This window comes from Papio anubis, chromosome 4 (assembly GCF_008728515.1).
Source record: "Papio anubis isolate 15944 chromosome 4, Panubis1.0, whole genome shotgun sequence".
NCBI classification, from domain to species: Eukaryota; Metazoa; Chordata; class Mammalia; order Primates; family Cercopithecidae; genus Papio; species Papio anubis.
Window position 1 is genome coordinate 118,482,853 of NC_044979.1, and position 18,552 is coordinate 118,501,404.

Genomic DNA, 18,552 nt, shown 5'->3' on the forward strand with positions numbered 1-18,552 from the left:
CATGTGCCTAGTAAATGGTTAGGGCAGAAGGGAGTTTCAGGTGTGGATTACAAAGCTTCCATCTTTAAGCTACATCATACAACCAAAGTGGGGGTGGGGTTATCAGGTAAGTCTTCAGTATTGAAGGCCCTCATAACAGAAAATCTGGATATCATGGACACAGGAACACAACTTGGAATCTAAAAACCTTGTGAGCCTGGTTCAGATAGACTATGAAACCTGACTTTCAGCCCATGAGATCCAACGGTGATGGCAGCAGAAAGGAGTCACTGGCTTGGTTTGCATGCACAGGAGCCCATATACAAAAAGGCATTTTTACCCACCTGGAATACCAGGTGAAATCCCTGATTATCCTGGTCCTATGCCACAGGCAGAATTGAGAGCTCAGTGCTGCACTTTCTCCAGTGGGATCCAGGATGGGGCCTGCCTGATGACCTGGAATTTTATCCAGCCCCTTTCACTACGGCACTCAGAATTCAGCAAGGTTAGCTAATGTACACTCACACTCCTCTCAGATTGTCCTTCAGTTATAAAAATCAGCGTTTGTCAGACAAATTTATTGATGTCTTCCCCAAGTTCAGAAGCTAATTTCTAAATGGATTCCATGGCTTTTGCCCTGCAGAACAGGGAGTGCTGACGTGCCAGCTCTCTCAGAAGGTGATTAGGAAGTTTGGGGTGAGAAGACAATCCAGGTGGGAAGATTCTTGCAAAATAGAGCTGCTGTGTTCCTGCATGTTGTGGCTCCAACCTGTTTAATGCGCAGCTCTGTGTGAAGAAGGAAGTTAATTACTGTCATTTTAGCATGTTGGGACATCAGCTACATGCCTGTAGGGTTCTAGGAATATAAGGAAACTCCAATATTTAATTCAACTGCCTGCAAACATTGATTCATCTGTTACCACCTGAATGGATTGATCAGTGAATGTCTGGAACTCCTTCAGAGAACCCCGGAAAATTGATAACTCGGGGCAGAAATCTGATGTTAAAGGGCCACAGGGAAAATGTGAGTTACTTCTTCCAGAAATGCCTTCAGGAGGAGCTATCCTACAGACCTTTCACAAGTGTGCAAACTTGGGCCAGGATAGTGATATAACATCTAGTCAGAGGCAAGGGGAGTGTGAGAACTGTTGGATACTAAATATGCCTTTGATTCTTAGAAACAGCTGTTTCATGCAGAGATTACTTGAATTTCTTTCCTAAATGTTTGAAAGAAAAACTACTGGTTAATTAGGATTATGCTGACTTTGAGTTAATTTTCTGAATAAGTGTTCATCCAAAAAATTTGTTGAGAACATGTAGTAGATGTTCAAAAATGGAAACATAAAACTGCTGGCTAGGGAAATAGCTATAGGAGATCTTGCTCTTTAGTTTTCATGCTTTTATAACTAGGATATTGACTGCAGTAACCATCAATGTTCCACACAGACTCAGCTGAAGTATCCATCATTATATGAATTAGTTTATTAAACTTGGACATTGAAAAAGAAAAATCAAAATTAAGTTGAGAATGCCTGAATGCATACTTTGAAATAAGGGTGGTATTTTTCAGTAGCATAACTTTGTGAATACTTATTTATGACAGACTCAATGTTATGCAGTGAATTTTCTCTCAGCCTTTCTTGTTGCGCACTCATTTTTAGTATGACTCTTTAACCAGTGCAATCAGGGGAGTAGACTCTGTCTTGGTTTATCCTGAATGAGTGGTTCTCAACTTCAGGAACTTTGACTCGCTACTGAAAGGACTATTTGGCGATGTCTGAAGACATTTTTGGTTGTCACAACTGTGGAGAGAGGATGTTAGAGGACTCTAGTGAGTGGAACACAGAGATGCTGCTAAACATCCTCTAATGCACAGGACAATCCCCCAAAACAAAGAATTATACAATCCAAAATATCCATTGTGTCAACATTGAGAAACCGTATCCTGACGAAAGTCTCCACCTTTAGCAAATAAAAATACAGGACACCTAGTTAAATTTGAATTTGAGATAAACAACAAATAATACGTATGTATTATGTAACATATAAATAATATGTTAGTATATATATGTTCAACTGATTATAAAATTGTGATGTTTAATATGTCCTAAGTTTTGTATGAGGTGTATTTTTTCTAAAACAATATATAGTTCATTTGAAATTCAAATTTATTTAGACATCCTGCATTTTACCCGGCAACCCTAGATCTATCTCTTGTACAAGAATGTGACCTATTCCATGAATTCTAAGCTTTTCTGCAACAGAAGGAAATTTAATTTTGTTTGCAGTTTATTGTGCAATTGCATAGACTTTGTAATAAAGCATGTCTCAATGCAGATTCCATTTCTGACCTACTGTATAATCATGGAGAGGTTATTTAATTTCTTTAAGCCCTGGTTACTTCATATATGTTATGGCAATAATTATGACAAACTCATAGGTTTATTGCAAAAAGAAAATAAAATAATGTATGTAAAATGGCTAGTATTCATAAAGGATAATTATGATTTTTATTATCAATTTATTATTTTCCTCAGTAATACCTTGAAGTTCTCTGTCAGCCCAGGTTTTATCAAGATAATTTTTCTTTGTAATATATTCAGTGGATTTATAGCAGCTTGCTTTACTAGATAACTGAAGAATGGGTTGAGTTTTATCTTTTCTTTTAACTTTGTTGAAGTAAAACACACATTCATCAAGTGAGCAAATCTTGATTATACTCTTCATCATTTTTCTTTACAAAGTGAACACACTCATGAGTATCATCCAGCTCAAAACGTAGACCGTTGTCAGACCCCAGAGACACTACCGTGACCTTTTCTATTCATTATACCTCTAAAGATAATGAATATCTTCATGTCCATCAGTATACATTAGTTTTTTTTTTAATTTATGATGAATGGAATTATGTGATAAGTACTCTTTTGTGTCTGGATTTTCTTTTCTTTTCTTTAAAAAAATATGTTTTCTTAATACTATGTCTGTGAAATTTGTCATGTCGCATGTACCGGTAGTTTAATCTTTTTATTTACTGTATGGCATTCCATTGTGTAAATATGCAAGGCTTTATTCACCTATTCAACTGTTGATGGGCGTTTGGGCAGTTTCCATAGTCTTACTATTGGAAATGGTGCTTTTATTAATATTTTGCATGAGTTTTGATGCACATACAAATGCATTTACATTGGGCAGAACAGTTGTGTTACAAGGCACGCATAATTTTAGTGTTAAGTAGATAGCTATATAATTTTGCATACAAAATGTGCTAATTTATGTTCCTACCAAGAGTGTCCGAAAATTTCATTGTCCCACATTGTCTCTACAGTTGAGATTGCCAGTTTTTATAAATGTTAGTTCTTATGGTGGGTAGGTAATATTATCACATTGTGATTTGAAAAACATTTTTCTGACAATAATGTTGAGCACCATTTCAAATGCTTATTGGCCATAGTAATATAGCATAGTAATATAGTGTTTTTTATTGTTATTATGCCTACAAAGCAAGTTCACCATGCAATGGATATCATTTCATTCCAAAGCATCATGGGCTGCAATTTCTACTCCTTGCACAAGTTCAGGACACTTACAAACACAAGTTACATGCAGTAGATTTATTACCTATAGACAGCCAAAAAGGGACAACAGAGGCTTAAGATTCATGACAGCCTGATCCCCAAGGCTCAGGAAAGCTGCCTAGACATAGTCTTATTTGTGCATGCCGCATTTGCACTGTAGCTCAGGAACCTTGGAAAAAGTTCTCCTGTTTGACAAACATCACCAGGCTAAAGTGTTGTAAGACATCCTATTCTAGAAGAGATTGGAACAGAACTTGGGCTGCTCTGGACAGCCCCTCTTTATCTCAGAATGTTGCATTGTTAGCGCATTCTACAGGTATTCTTGTGAACTACAGACAAGAAATGAGAGAGAACTGGGTTAGTCTAAGACCACATAGAGATCTGTCTTGCACTGTGTTGACTTAGTTTAGAGACCCTGGCTAGAGACCAGTCAGGACTTTTTCTTCTGAGGTCAATTAAGTCCAATCCTCAATTACCTCCTTGTTTGTCTCTCAGACCCTTGACCACTATTTAGTCACCATATGTGCCTCAGAGCCAGGTACCAGACAACCAGGAAAAAGCCCACTGAAATTACTTCAAGTCATCAAGCCTATGCCTATTTGCCCTGCCTAACCGTTTCATTCCTGCAAAAATCACAAAAAAAACCATTTTTGCCTACTGCTGCCCTTTATCCCTCAGGCTCAACTCTGACTCCAGTGCTCCCCTGTGGCATGGCATGCCGTGTTCTCCCCAGGGAACTGTGAGTATAACAAAAGTGTTGAACTCTTTCAAGCTTCTCTTTTGATCTTCCTCTGGCTTCCCCATACCTCCTCCAAAGTAATATGGTTAAATCAGCCATCTCATATCTTGTCAAATGACAATGTTTCCCTCCCATATTTTTTGGCAGGCCTTTGTTTTCCTTGTTGAATTGTAGAAATTTTGTTTTATAAAGGATATAAATCCTTTGTAAGATGAATGTATTTCCAATTTTGTTTTCTACTTTGTGGCTTGCATATTCACTGACTTACAGTATCTTCTGATGAAGAGTAATTAATGATTTAGCAAATTCCAGTGTATAAATATTTTGCTTTATAATTGGTGCTTTTTGTGTGCAATTTAAGAAAACCTTGCCAACTACAAGAAAATGTAGACATTTTCCTATGATACCATCCAGAGCCTGTATTGTTTTAATTTTCACATTTACTTAGTGGTACATCTAGAGTTTTTTGTTTTGTTTTGTTTTGTTTTGTGTGTGTGTGTGTGGTGTGAAAAGTATGGCATATGTGGATGGTGAAGTAGATGTGAAAGATTCATTTTGTTCTTCAGGAATATCTGGTTGACCCAGCACTGTTCATGGAGTATGCCTCCTAGCATTACAATGCCATCTTTTCATAAATCAGATGATCACATACATTCCCTTGTTGAACTTAAATTTTTGATTTTTATTCTTTCTTTTGATTTTTAGACTTTTTTAGAAAAAGTCTATCAGCTTTTAAAAATTGGGCTTTAGATCCATTCTGTAATTTTTGACATGCCACATTCTAAATTTTCATTGAAATTAAAACAAATTCTTTTATTTTGACTTCTTTTTTGAACCATGGAATATTTAATAGTGTATTGCATAATTTCCAAAGATTTGAGATTTCTTTATTAGCTTGTGAATTATTCTCACCTTAATCGTTTTAAACATTTCTAAAGTGTTAATTGTTTTGATAATATTTTAAGTTAATTTCCATGTGATCACATTATCCTATCTTACTTTTTTAAGACTTCTGTTATAGCTTAGCGTTTAATTAATTTTAGTACACATTCACATGGAGAAAGAAATTGTCTTCTCTTGACCTGTGTTCAGGTTTTATATGTGTGTGGGCTGGGTGTCGTGGCTCATGTTTGTAATCCCAACAATTTCTCCTAAATTGAAGCAGGAGGATTGCTTGAGCCCAGGAGTTTGAGACCAGCCTGGGCAACATGGCAAGACTGCATCTCTACAAAAAATATCAAAATTAAATAGCCATGGTGGTGTGCACCTGGGGCCTCACCAGCTACTGGGAAGGCTGAGGAAAGAGGATTGCTTGAGCCCAGGAGGTAAGGCTGCAGTGAGCCATGTTCACACCGCTGTATCCTAACCTGGGTGACAGAGTGAGACCCTCTCTCTCTCAAAATAACAATAATAATAATAAAATAAAAGATTTTATGTGTGTTAATTACATCAATTTATTAATTGTATTGTTCTAATATTTTATATTCTTTCTGATTTACTTACGTTGCTCTGTCATTTACTGAGAATGTTAAACATGAAATTACAGTTATAAATTTGTCTACTCTTTTAAAATTTTTTTCATTTTTTTCCCCAAGTTTACCTAGTTTTAGTAGTAAGTAGGAAAAGTTTAAGCCTCAAAAATTATGTAATTGGAGACAAATATATTTTCCAGGACTTTTTTTCTATTTCTCTTCAAAAGTTAATAATAATATCCATTCTTGTCTTCCTGTGGTGCATAATATTGTTAATTATAAACAAGTCTGTGGAGCCCTGATAAACTATCAACAGGTTTTTTAGGACTTCCCTTGACATAATTTTTAACACTTAACAAATCTGACTAAGTTAGTAGGTATATAATTTTTGTCTCCCCTTAAATGGAACCACAAAAGGAAAAAACATTTGAATGTTTCAGCAGATAAATACAACTACTACAATCTTTATTATATCAACCTGTTAGAAGATATTTCAATCATAAATGCAGCAGAGAGGTTTCAATTCAAAACGTTCAATTAAGGCAACTGGTTTATATTAGATTAACATTTCCATGGTCTATTTTTGTCTTTTATTTTACTTTCAAGGTACTTATGTTATTGAATTTAAGGTGAATTTCTTATAAATAGAGTATCATTGAATTCTGTTTGTTTATACACTCTGAAAATCTTGCTACCCATTGTAATGCCTCTGTGACCTAGCTGAATTTCTACCCCATCTTAACTCTGCTTAGCTTTAGGAGACAGGATGTCTGAGGTCAGAAGATTCCTTGGTGACCAAACCAGTTAAGATTGATGGGATTCAAGATCCAACTCACTCGGCCTTTGGAGGAACCGCTAACTTCATTATAATTTATTTTTCATGCTAAATGACACTCCCACCGGTGCCGTGACAGTTTATAATCACCATGACAACGACCGGGAAGAAACTATGAAAGGACAAGAAAGGTAGACCACAACTCCAGTTCTGAGGAATTCTCCACCCATTCCCCTCCCGTTGTCTCTAATGCCCAAACCCTTCATTAACGATGTCCTATATCAGTGACTTTCTGTCTCTCATTAATTGAGAAGTTAATTTGGGAGCCAAGCTCCCACTTCTCAAGTCCATGGCCATTGAACAAAGCTTGCACTACTCGATGCTCACTTTTGGTTTCATGCATTGTCTTCTCAGCACTGAATAGGAAAAGAACCCATTTAAAAATCGGTGACACTCCTACTTCTAATGGACTAAATTTGAAATTTTATAATTTGTTTCCTGTTTGTTTGTTTTGCTTTGTGTTCTTCTGTTTCAAGTGGATTACTTGAACAGTTTTAAGAATTCTGCCTTTATTTACAGTGTTTTGGAGTATAACTCTTCGTACAGTTTAATGTTGTTGTAGGTTTCACAGTATGCCTAACATGTGACTTGTCATAGTCTATTGGTATCAATGTTGAGTCCTGTGAAAGTTTATTTCCACTTAGGTCTCTTTGCATTCCTAATTTTTAAGGATCATTATCTGGAGTACAAGATGATGTAACAATTTTTATTTCACTAATCAAATATGGTTTATAGAATTCATAAAGAAAAGTATAATATATTATTATGTATCTATATTGCATGTCCAGTTTTTTCTTCCTTTCTGATCTCTAGGGTCTTTTTCCTTTTATTATTTCCTTTCTCTTTGAAGACCTTCCTTTAGCCAGGCTTTAAGAGTAGGTCTACTAGTGACATATCCTTTTAGTTTTCTTATGTCTCAGACTGTCTCTATTTCATCTTCTCACCTTGAGGATAATTTCACCAGTTAGAGAATCTGTGGTTCAGTTTTTTTTCTTAAATATCATTTGAAAGTTTTGTGTCACTTTCTTCTGGTTTTCAGGGTTTTGGGTGAAAAATTCACTGCCATTTGAATTGGTGTTCTCTTGTGGATAATATTGTTTCTCCAGCTAATTTCAAATCTTTTCTTTGTCATTAACTTTCAGAAGATTAATTATGATGTTTCTTGATATAGATTTCTTCAGATTTATTCTATTTGGGATTCATTTAGGTTTTTAAATTTGTAAGGTTTATATATTTTGCTAACTTTAAGAAGTTTTTATCCATTATTTCTTTAAGTCAAAATGTTGAAAATTTTACTTTTCTGTATCCCTAAGGCTCTGATCGGTTTTTTTTTTTTTTTTTTTTTTTTTTCTGGGTGGTGGAGGGGGGGTTCTGTTTGCTATCTGTTGTTCAGAGTGGGTAAATTTTAGTGATTAGTCCTCAAGTCCAAGGATTCTCTTCTCTGTCATCTCTGTTCTACTAGGAAGCCCATCTGGCAAGTTTTAAAATTTTCGTTATTTTATTTATACCTGGGTAATTTTGATTTGGTCTTTTGTGAGTAACTTCTATTTTTTTATGCTGAGATTTTCTAGTATTTCGTTTGTTTCAAGAGAATTTATAATTGGTTATTGATTCAATTTTATGATAGCTGCTTTAAAGTCCTCATCAGATATTTCCAACATCTGTGTCATTTCAGTGTTGGCCTCACTTGGCTCAGGTTGTGATTTTCTTGGTTCTTGGTAAGATAGGTGATTTTCAATTGTATTCTATGCACGCCTGTTAAACCTATTATGAGATTCTGGATCCTGTTTAAATTTCCTGTTTCAGCAGGTATGTTTTCTTTTTAGATTTAGCATGCAAATAAATCTTAGATGAGCCTTTGTAGTAGTATTTTGGTCTACTTGGTTTATATGGTGTGCCTGGGGCTCCTGTTGAACCTTGCTGGCATCCTAAGGGGGCAGCAAGTTCTTCTCAGGATAGGCCATATGGTCTCTGTAAGTGGGGGAAGTGGTTCTCCACCCTGGAGGGACAACAAGTCTTCCCAAGCCAAGTGACTTGTTGAGGCAGGATCCCACTTGCCTGTGCTTTCTGGCCACCCAGTGTCTCTCAGTGACAGAAGAGATTTTCACGCCTGTGGGTATAGAAATTGCTTACCAAAGTGCTTGTTATGGAGGGATTCCCTTGCCCTTTCCAATACTGTCTGGCTGCCTGGTGTCTCCTGAAGGCAAGGGGAGTTTCAGGCCTGTGAGACCAAAGTTGTCTCCAAGACTGGGCACCCCACCATGTCTTGTTCTTTCAGTCCTCAGTACCTAACAAACTCACCTTTGTCCTCCCATCTTTCAGAATATGCCTTTTGTTGCATCTTGCACTATTTCCAGGATTTCTAGTTAGACCTAGCAGGAGAAGCAGGGAAAGCCAAGTCTACACAATGTTATCCAGACCACATGCCTCCTTCAACTCCTGCTAAATTCGAAGAAGTAACAAATATAGAAATGTTTTATTTCTTGTTGAATTGACCTATTTATCATTTTAAAATATGTTTCAATCTTGACTAATGATTCTTTCCTTATACTCTTCATATTCTTGAAGCACTAGCTTTCACTGGTTAGTGTTTGCATTGTATGTGTTTTTCCAGTGTACTTTAAAACTCCTATCTGTTTATAATGAATCTATCTTGTAGGCAGCTTGAAGTTTGGTTGTATATTTTATCAAATTGACAGTATTTATCTTTTGATTTGAGTTTTTAGTCTATTTATATTATTTGACTTAATATAAATCTAAGTGCAGTTAAGTCTACATCACCAATCTTGCCATGATTTCTATTTCTGTCAACTTTTATTGGATCAATCCTTTCCTTGCATGTTTGTAGGAAGCAAATATATTTTATTCCTTCATATGTTTTCAGTCTCTTAGTATGTTAATCATTATTATTAATTCTTCTTTTTATTAGTACTTACCTTCGCAATTACTATTTGCATCCCTGATATAGTTGAGTGCTATTGTCCAACCTGGCAGCCACTGGCTACATGTGATTTTGGAGTACTTAAAATGTGCTGGATTGAATTGTGCTGCAGATGTAAAATACGCACTGGATTTCAAGTATTTACCACTGACAAAATAATACATAATATCCAGTATTAACTTTTGCATCTATTAAAAATAACATTTGAGATAGAGGATTAAATAAAATGTTATTAAAATTAATTTCATCTGTTTCTCTAAAAACTTTTTAATGTAGCTATTAAAATTTCTGACTTCATATGTGTGGTTTACATTGTATTTCTATTGGAAAGTGTTCCATTGTATTCTACCTTAAATCAGTGTTTTTACTGGTCTGTGAATCATACAAGGATTTTAAAACATTTTAACTGCACTTAGACTCCTTTTCTCTTGTATTGCTTCAGTAAAATACTTTAATTTTACATATTTTAAATAATATTAATGCTATTTTAAACAGCCAAGCTTTATGTACGTTTACTTACATGCTCACCCTTTTTACTACTACCGCTTATTCTATTTTACATTTCCTAGGAAAATAATCTAGGGTCATTTTTCTGCAAGAGCTTCCTTTAGCAGTTTCTTTAGTGTCATTTTTCTCATAATAAATTTTTTAGTGATTGCCTGAAAACATCCTTTTTTCCCCTTCATTTTTCGAGGATATTTTCACTGGATGAAAATTTCTACATGGTCAGCTATCCTTTCCTCATTAAAAATAAATGTCATTATATTGCCTCATTTTTTGCATCACATCTTTTGAAATGTTAGCTTGTCAGTTTTATTGTTGCCTTTTTGAAAGTGTACATATTGTTCAATGATTACTTCGAAAATTTTATCTTTGTATCTATTTTTTAGCAGTTTGCATATGGTATGTGATGGTGTAAGAAATGTTTTCATTTGTCTTGTGTGAGGTTTGTAGAAAAATCTGTTTATTATTTTTTATCATTTTTAGGAAATCCTTTGCTAAACATCTTTTCAAATATTGCTTCTTTCCCATTCTCTTTACTCTCTGATTTCAGATGCTAATTACATATATATTAGACCTTTTCTCTGTGCTTCATGTGTCTCTTTTTGTTGTTTTCCTCTTTGCCTTTCTTTGGTTCAATATGGATGTTTTATGCTTAGTCATCTTCAGTTCAGGAATCTTCTTTCCTGCTGTATCTAATGTGTATTCATCTATCTATATCAAAACTTTTTGTCACTAAATCCTTACTATCACTTACATTACTTTTAATATCTAGAATTTCTGCTTCATTATTTTATATACTTTAATTATCTGGTGAAATTTCATTTTTTCATCTCTTTAATTGACTATATCATTGTAATTTAAGTATTCATAGCCTCAAATATTTAGATCAACTATTGGTCTGCTTCTGATGTCTTATGGTCTCTTGGGTTTTAGTGATTTGTTCTTACTTCCTGGCATGCTTGATAAATTTTCATTGAAATCTCCATATAGTGCAGGATGATCTGTAGAAATTCTGAATTAAATTTCTTTGCTCTATAGAAAAGAATTTAATTGATACTTTTAGTCCTATAGAGTATAATCAGATATTTACTTTCAGTTCACGTTTACTGCTAGAGTATATCCTTTCTGGAGTCCCACGAAAAAGCCTGAGTTATGTCTCAGGGCCTCTCCTTTTTGGCAAGCCCAGAACTGTATTTTTTATCTTCCTAGAATCACCAAAGTTCTGAAATATCTGCTTAGCTTTTTACTCCGTCGAAGCCACTTGATGCTTGTTTTTTTCTGATTCTTGCCCTGTTGTGTGTGCAATTTAGGAATCAATATTGAGAGGAATTGTGTGCAAAATGTTGAGAGCTTGTCTCCATGAAATTTCCATTTCATTTTGATCCCAAGCCCTTAAGTCCTGGATGCTGTGGTATCATTCAACATCAGTTTAAATGTGTGTGAGCCAGAGAGACTGCCAGATGCTTTCACTCACGTGTTTTTCTTCAGATTCTATCCTGATCTGAAAGTCTACAAATGTCCTTAGAGAAAAAAAACCTGTTGTTAATCTAATGTTTACCTCATGTCTTACTCTTTTTTTCTAGGACTTTGGTCCTTGGATGTATATCTCTGTTAGTTTTTTCTGATGCTTTTAACTATTCCTGCAGTTGTTTCAGCTTTCTTATTATTATAGATGGGCAGGTTAGTCAAACAGCAATGACTTTGTTACTGCTGGTAGCAGAATTCAGCCCTGAATTCTCATCACTGAAGTTTGGTTCTGGGGTAGTGGAGAAACTTAGTACACTCTATATAGTTGGTTTCGAATCTCCCTAGAACTTTTGAAAAATTAGCACCTTTTATTCTCTGTTTTAGGGCTTCAGATGAAGTTTTAATACTATATAAAATATCTTATTCCAAATGTTCTAAGCACTGTGAAGAGCACAGATGCACTTGGTGAAAGAGATGAGCCAAAATGGAACCTTAGGGAGCTTAGCTCTCATCTAAGAAAGTTAATAATAATTATATGAGAGTAATAATTATTATGGCTAGTTTTTATTGAATACTTACAATATTATAATAATATTCCAAGCTTTATCCTAGGTACATTTATATGTTTACGCACTGAAGTCACAGCAACACTTTATGCTACTCACTGTTATTTGTCCTCTCTTATAGGTGACCAAGGCCTGGGAGGTTAAATAGGTTACCCAAGATCTCACAGAGAGTAAGTGGCAAAGCCAGTGAAAGATATCAGAGCAGAGATTGTTGTTGTGAAATTGAAAATGTGACGTATTTTAAGTTTCACGACAGATCTCCATCTACTAAACTTAAGGCAATCACTGCTTCACAACAAGAATACAATCTATAAGAAAAAAGCCGGATAGTTTTGGCAGAAGTCGGTTACATGAACCAAATGTCAGACAGATTTGGTAAAAGTCAGACTCTTGCCCTGTCTACTGGAACATCATCTGGAGAAGGTGCAAGTTCTCAGAAGTCTCCTTTTCAGAAGAGTCATGATTTTTCATCAGGGTGTAGGAGTCGGAGGGATGGCTGAGGGAGGTGTCTAGATATGTACTTTTGAAGAAGGTTCTTAGGATGCAATATGTATATCTGAAGAAGGTTCTTAGGAAGAAGGTTCTTACTATAAATACTATAGTGTACTGTACCGTACTATACTATACTATACTATGCTATACTATACTATACTATACAGCAAGACAAGATCCTGTTTCCCAGCAGGATTTTCCAAGGGCTTAGTGGTATTTCCAGTAGCTAAGCCAGGGCCAAGCCACCCTTTGAGCAATGTTGATGCTTCACTGTGTGGTTTGCTATTGTCATTCCTCTGGAATTGTGCACCAGTTGCTATGGTTCTGTTTATGTCTCTAGTCTTCCTGTCCTTTGGTGGGGGAGACTGCAAAGTCACATGTCAAAGGGTACAAAATACATAGAGGAGTGAAGACTTTAGAAAATAATATATTCTGCCACAGTGAACACTCCGGAGGTTAGCTTTGGAGATTATGGAAAAGGATAAGGAAAAGATACTCAAAGACTATCTGTCCCAAAAAGACTACTTTGAGATAAAGTGTGACTGTGATATTAATGTTTGAATTTAACAGGAAATTCAAAGAACTGAACCAGAAATATAGAGATACCTTATGTATATTTGAAGAGGGAGGCACTTGTAGGATAGATGAGTGGTTACCAATTTCTGCATTACAGAGTATCAAAGAGAATGGAGAGGAGGAGACAGATTTAAAAAAGATGACCTCAGGGTTGTAGATATAGGGGATTTGAACAAGGCGTGGCTGAAGATGATGCTATTTTTCAGTTGAGGGCCGGGATTCTAGGAATGCGATTAACAAAATCAAGAGAAGAAAGAATAATTTTGGAGAGAATTGCTCACTATCACAATTGTGTTTCTACTGATTTCCCATATATTTCCAACCTCTTTTTAGAAATGACATTTTTTCCAGGCCGTTCCATGCTCCAAACATCTTTGACCCAACCTGTTCTCTTGGCTTTGTCCTAACCATGTACCAAACCTCAATTTAAACATCACTTTCTCTGGGATATGTGTGTTGACTCCAAATATTGGATGGAATATCATGGTTTCACCCAGCCTTCCTCTTTCATGACATTTTCCTTTTTTTTTTTTTTTTTTGGTAACAACTTTTTTTTTTAAATAGCTGTTTTAACCACTTAATTGTAATACCAATAAAGGTGGCCAGGAAGTTCGTCTGGCTTATCGTATATTCCCTGTGCTGAGCTCAGTGCCTATTTCATAGTTGGCACTTACTGAATACATTTTGAATGGGTGAGTAAATGAAAGAATAAACAATGCTATTATCATTATCTGAATGGGCCACCATTCTGAATTTGGTCTTTCCAGAGATGACTTCACACAAATCTGCTATCATTATTCACCAGGGAGTATTTTTCACAGCGTAGTTTCAGAGTACTGCATACAGAGTAGTATTAATATGAATAATATTTTATACACTCGTCTTTTGATTGTAGAGTGAGCCTATATGTAATTTCTGACTTTTGAATGTTTAAAAGTTCATAAGAAAACAGCATCGTGTAAAGAAGAGTAGATAAACCTCAAACTTAAGACAGAATTCATTCTGCTTCCTTTATGCTAAGCCATTGCTGGCCAACAACAGCCCTTTTCCACTGGAGCAAAGAGTGTTAATTTTTTAAATGTTCTCCACATAAAAATTGATAATTGATTGAATTATCAGTGTACCATACTTTAAAAAAAAAGAAAGCAATGAAGAAATCTACATAGTAAGTAATGTATTAGGGTTCTCCAGATAAACGGAAACAATAAGATATGTAAATGCATATATATCATGAAAATGATACAGATATGTAAGAGAGGACTTGTTAAGAGAGATGACTCACATGACTATGGAGGCTGAGAAGTTTCACATTAGGTCATCTGCAAACTGGAGAATAAGGAAAGCCAGTAGCACACTGAGTCTACGTCTGAAGGCCAGAGAAGAACCCAGGAAGCTGGGGGGCTTCTAGTACAAGTGCCAGAGTCCAGAGGCTGTAGAACCTGGAGTTCTGATACCCAAGGATAGGATAGGAGCTGGGTGTCCCAGTTTCAGAAGAGAGGGAGAGAATTCACCTTCTTTGTGCCTTTCTGTTTCATCTGGGCTTGCAGCCAATTTGATGATGCCTGCCCACATTGGATAAAGGCAGATCTTTCTCACTCACTTTGTTTATTCAAATGCCAATCTGTTCTGCAAACAGTCACAGACACACCCAGAAGTAATGCTTTCTAAGCTATCTGGCTATCCCTTAATTCAGTTAAGTTGACACCTAAATTAAACCATCACAGGGAGTAACCTTTGAAATCAATTATTTGCATAAGTTTGAAAAAAATAAAAGAAATACATTCAAAGAATTAACCATAATCTAATACAAATGGTTACCTCACAGGCAAGGAGAATTGGATAAAAAATACAGGCATGAAAGCAATATTTTACTGAATGTACTTTTTTGTATAGTTTGGACTTCTGTAAATATTTTCCATGTTCAAAAAGCAACATTTAGTTAAAAAGCACACCTTGAAATTGAAAACAGAAACAAATGAACCTACATATTAATATAGTGAAATGAATACATAATTATTTTAAGTAATAAGTTTAAATATAGTGACCTGACCATATACACTTTCAGTGGTTATATCCTATAGAAAAATAAAACTAAAAAATAGTTTTAAAACTTACTTATATTATTGTGAGTAGTAATATTGACATGGTAAGTTTTAAAACTTTGAAGTTAAGTTCATGTTTTAGAGAATAATTTTAGCTCATAAATGTAGAAGAAAAAATCAGAAATAGCCATCTTTTTTAATATTCATAAAATATTAAATTAAGTCAGAAACTAGCCATGGTTACTAATTCATAAAAGTTTCTGGCTAATAAAATTCTTGTAGTGTAAAAAGCAAATAAAATGTGTGCAAATATTTTGATCATTGCAAAAAAGAAAAAATATATTTTAATGGAGCGATTAGTGTTACTTTTAGTGCTATATCTCAGTAATATTTGCCTCTGCATGTGATACAGTAGGAAGGATAACTTCACTTGGAAATTACCCTTGCAACAAATGTTTTAACTAAATTGAATGAAATTTTTAGACCTAAATTTCATTCAGGAAATACATGGGCTAGAACAGTATTGCTCAACCTTGGTTGCCTATAGAGATCACCCTACAGCTTTAAAAAATACTGATGCCTGGATTCTATCCTGAGGATTCTGTAGAATTGGACGAATTTGAATGTGGACTGATTATTTAGAGAATTATTCTTTAATGAGCTGTGATCATGATATCATGATTCTATTTAAATGAGAAATCTGTTCCAAAGACCAAAAACATTGAGATTAGTGGCAGCTTTTTAGTCCATATTTTATATCAATTTGAAATAATCTTTTTGAACATTGTTTTAAAACACTAGGTTTAATAAAGAAATAATTAAAGACTTTTCTGATTCCTTTAAAGTCATCAGTTTATTTTTTCATAATAATGACCACTGTCTGTGGGTATGTAATTCATTTTACTTATATATGTAGTGGCTTCCACTTGCCTCTAACCACAAAATAGTAAATGAAAACCAATATCACATTCTTGGAGGGATTGCAGAGATTAGTGCCACTGTCTGGGTCTTGAAAGATACAGAGATAGTGATTTCTACCACATCCCAATTCAACTTGCAGGTGAATCTTGGGAAATGATTCAAGAAAATAGCAGCTGCTATTCCAGATGTGGTTTTGCTGTGTTAGAAAAGTAATGCAGCCTCTGGTATCTGACACACTGTTATTTATCTTGTGATTTTTTTTTCTCTATATATCTGCTGAGAAAGATCACCAGAAGAAATTTTCTTTCAGCTAGCCATGCCTTCATAGACCTATCTGAGGAGGAGATCAACTCTTCTGCCTTATTCATAATTTAGTTGCCTTTTCTTCTATATGACATGATGTTTGTCATATTGATAACACTATGATGATAAGACATGCTGGATTAGTTTAAGTTACAGAAGAAGAAATGCTTCTATTAGGGGACACAACAATTCCATTAAACTAGCAGTTAAGACTGATACCTGGCTGCTTAGGTTTCTCCCGCCTGTGAATCAACAGGCAAAGGAGGAGGTACTGGGTTGACTAGGGTGATTGACACTAGGTATCAAGGAGAAATTAGGTTTCTGCTACATTGCTCGGGTAAGAAAGAGTATGTCCAAACTAAAGGTGACACTTCTTAGTATTCCTATGTGCTATAATTAACATGAGTAAAAAAAAAAAAAAAAAAAAAAAAAAAAGGAACATCAAGCAGGTAGTAGCCCAGATCCTTCAAATGTGAAAAATTGGGTGACCCCATCAGACAAGAAATGATGACAAGCCAAGGTGTTTGCTTTGGGAAAAGGAAATATGAATGGAGAGTTGAAGAAGATAGTTATACATATCAGCTATGACCTTGTGACTGGATGCCGAAATGAGAACCATAATAGTTGTAAGTATTTCCTCTTGATCTCAACAGAAAAATGTTTATAATAACATAAAAATAGGCTAGTATATTATATCCTAAATCTTGAGAAAGTACACCTGTAATGACAAATTCAGTCAGATGGAGCACTTATGTCATCCTCCACCCAGTTACCCCAGGGTTATTCCCACACATGGCCCACAGGCTCTTGTCAATCTTTTCTTATGGGACTTTTTTTTTTTTTGTATTTTTCTCCTGAAAGAATGTTGTAGTCTAATTCTCAAGATAAGTTGGAAGCTATACGAAATGGAAGGGTTAACTGTGGCATGTGTATGAGGCTGTTCTTGTATTGCTATAAAGAAATACCTGAGACTGGTTAATTTGTTTTAAAAAGAGGTTTAATTGGCTTACAGTTCTGCAGGCTTTACAGGAAGCATGAGACTGGCATTCGCTCAGTTTCTAAGGAGGGGCCTCTGGAAGCTTACAATCATTAGCTGGCACCTCACATGGCAAAAGCAGGAGCAAGTCAGCAGGTGGAGTGGGGGTGCCACACACTTTTAAAAGACCAGATCTCTCATGAGGACTCATTATCATGAAGACAGCACTAAGCCATGAGGGATTCACTCCCATGATCCAAACACTTTCCACCAGGCCTCACTTGGAATTACAATTCAACATGAGATTTGGACAGGGTTAAATATCCAAACTATATCATTCCACTCCTGCACCTTCCCAAATCTCATGTCCTTCTCACATTGCAAAATACAATCATGCCTTCCCTACTGACCCTGACAGTCTTAACTCATTGATGGAAAGCATTAACTGAAAAGTCTAAAGTCTCATCTGAGACAAAGCAAATCCCTTTCATCTATGAGCCTGTAAAATCGAAAACAAGTTAGTTACTTCTATGGTACAATGCAGGTATAGGAATTGGGTAAACATTTTTATTTCAAAAGGGAGACGTAAGCCAAAAGAAAGGTGCTACAGGCCCCATGCAAGTTCGAAACCCAGCAGGGCAGTTATTCAATCTTAAAGTTTCAAAATAATCTACTTTTTTCATGTCCAGGGCACACTGGTGCAAGGTGGGGATAGGGGACTCCCAAGGCTTGGGTAGCCCCGCTTCTGTGGCTTTGCAAGGCACAGGCCCCATGGTTGCTGTCACAGGTTGTTGGGTGCTCTGTGACTCTTCCAGGCTCAGGGTGTAAGCTGCCAGGGCTCTACCACTCTTAAATCTGGAGAATAGTGGCCCCTTTCTTACAGCTCCATTATGCATTGCCCCTCAAGGATTCTATGTGGGGGCTCCAACCCCACAATTTCCTTCTGCACTGTCCTAATAGAGGTTCTCTGTGGGGGTTCACCCCATAGCAGGCTTCTGCCTCGGCACCCATACTTTTCTACAGATCCTCTGAAATCTAGGTGGAGGGTGCCAAGCCTCATTCATTCTTGCACTCTTTACACCCTCTTAGGCTTAATACCACATGGAAGCCACCAAGGCTCATGGTTTGTGCCCTCTGGAGTGGCAGCCCAAGCTGTAGCTGGAC

General features: G+C 35.8%; 1 long non-coding RNA gene across 2 annotated transcripts; it reads left to right on the forward strand.

The window, feature by feature from the left end:
* Nucleotides 1-5,578: 5,578 nt before the first annotated feature.
* On the forward strand, nucleotides 5,579-16,818 carry LOC108584993. 2 transcript variants are annotated; one of them, XR_004183274.1, is made up of 3 exons: nucleotides 5,579-5,618; nucleotides 6,518-6,731; nucleotides 12,200-16,818. It is a non-coding gene; the product is annotated as an uncharacterized LOC108584993 (long non-coding RNA). The 2 variants fall into 2 exon arrangements; XR_001900738.2 differs by lacking the exon at nucleotides 12,200-16,818 and having other exon boundaries at nucleotides 6,518-6,828.
* The last annotated feature ends 1,734 nt before the right edge of the window (nucleotides 16,819-18,552 follow it).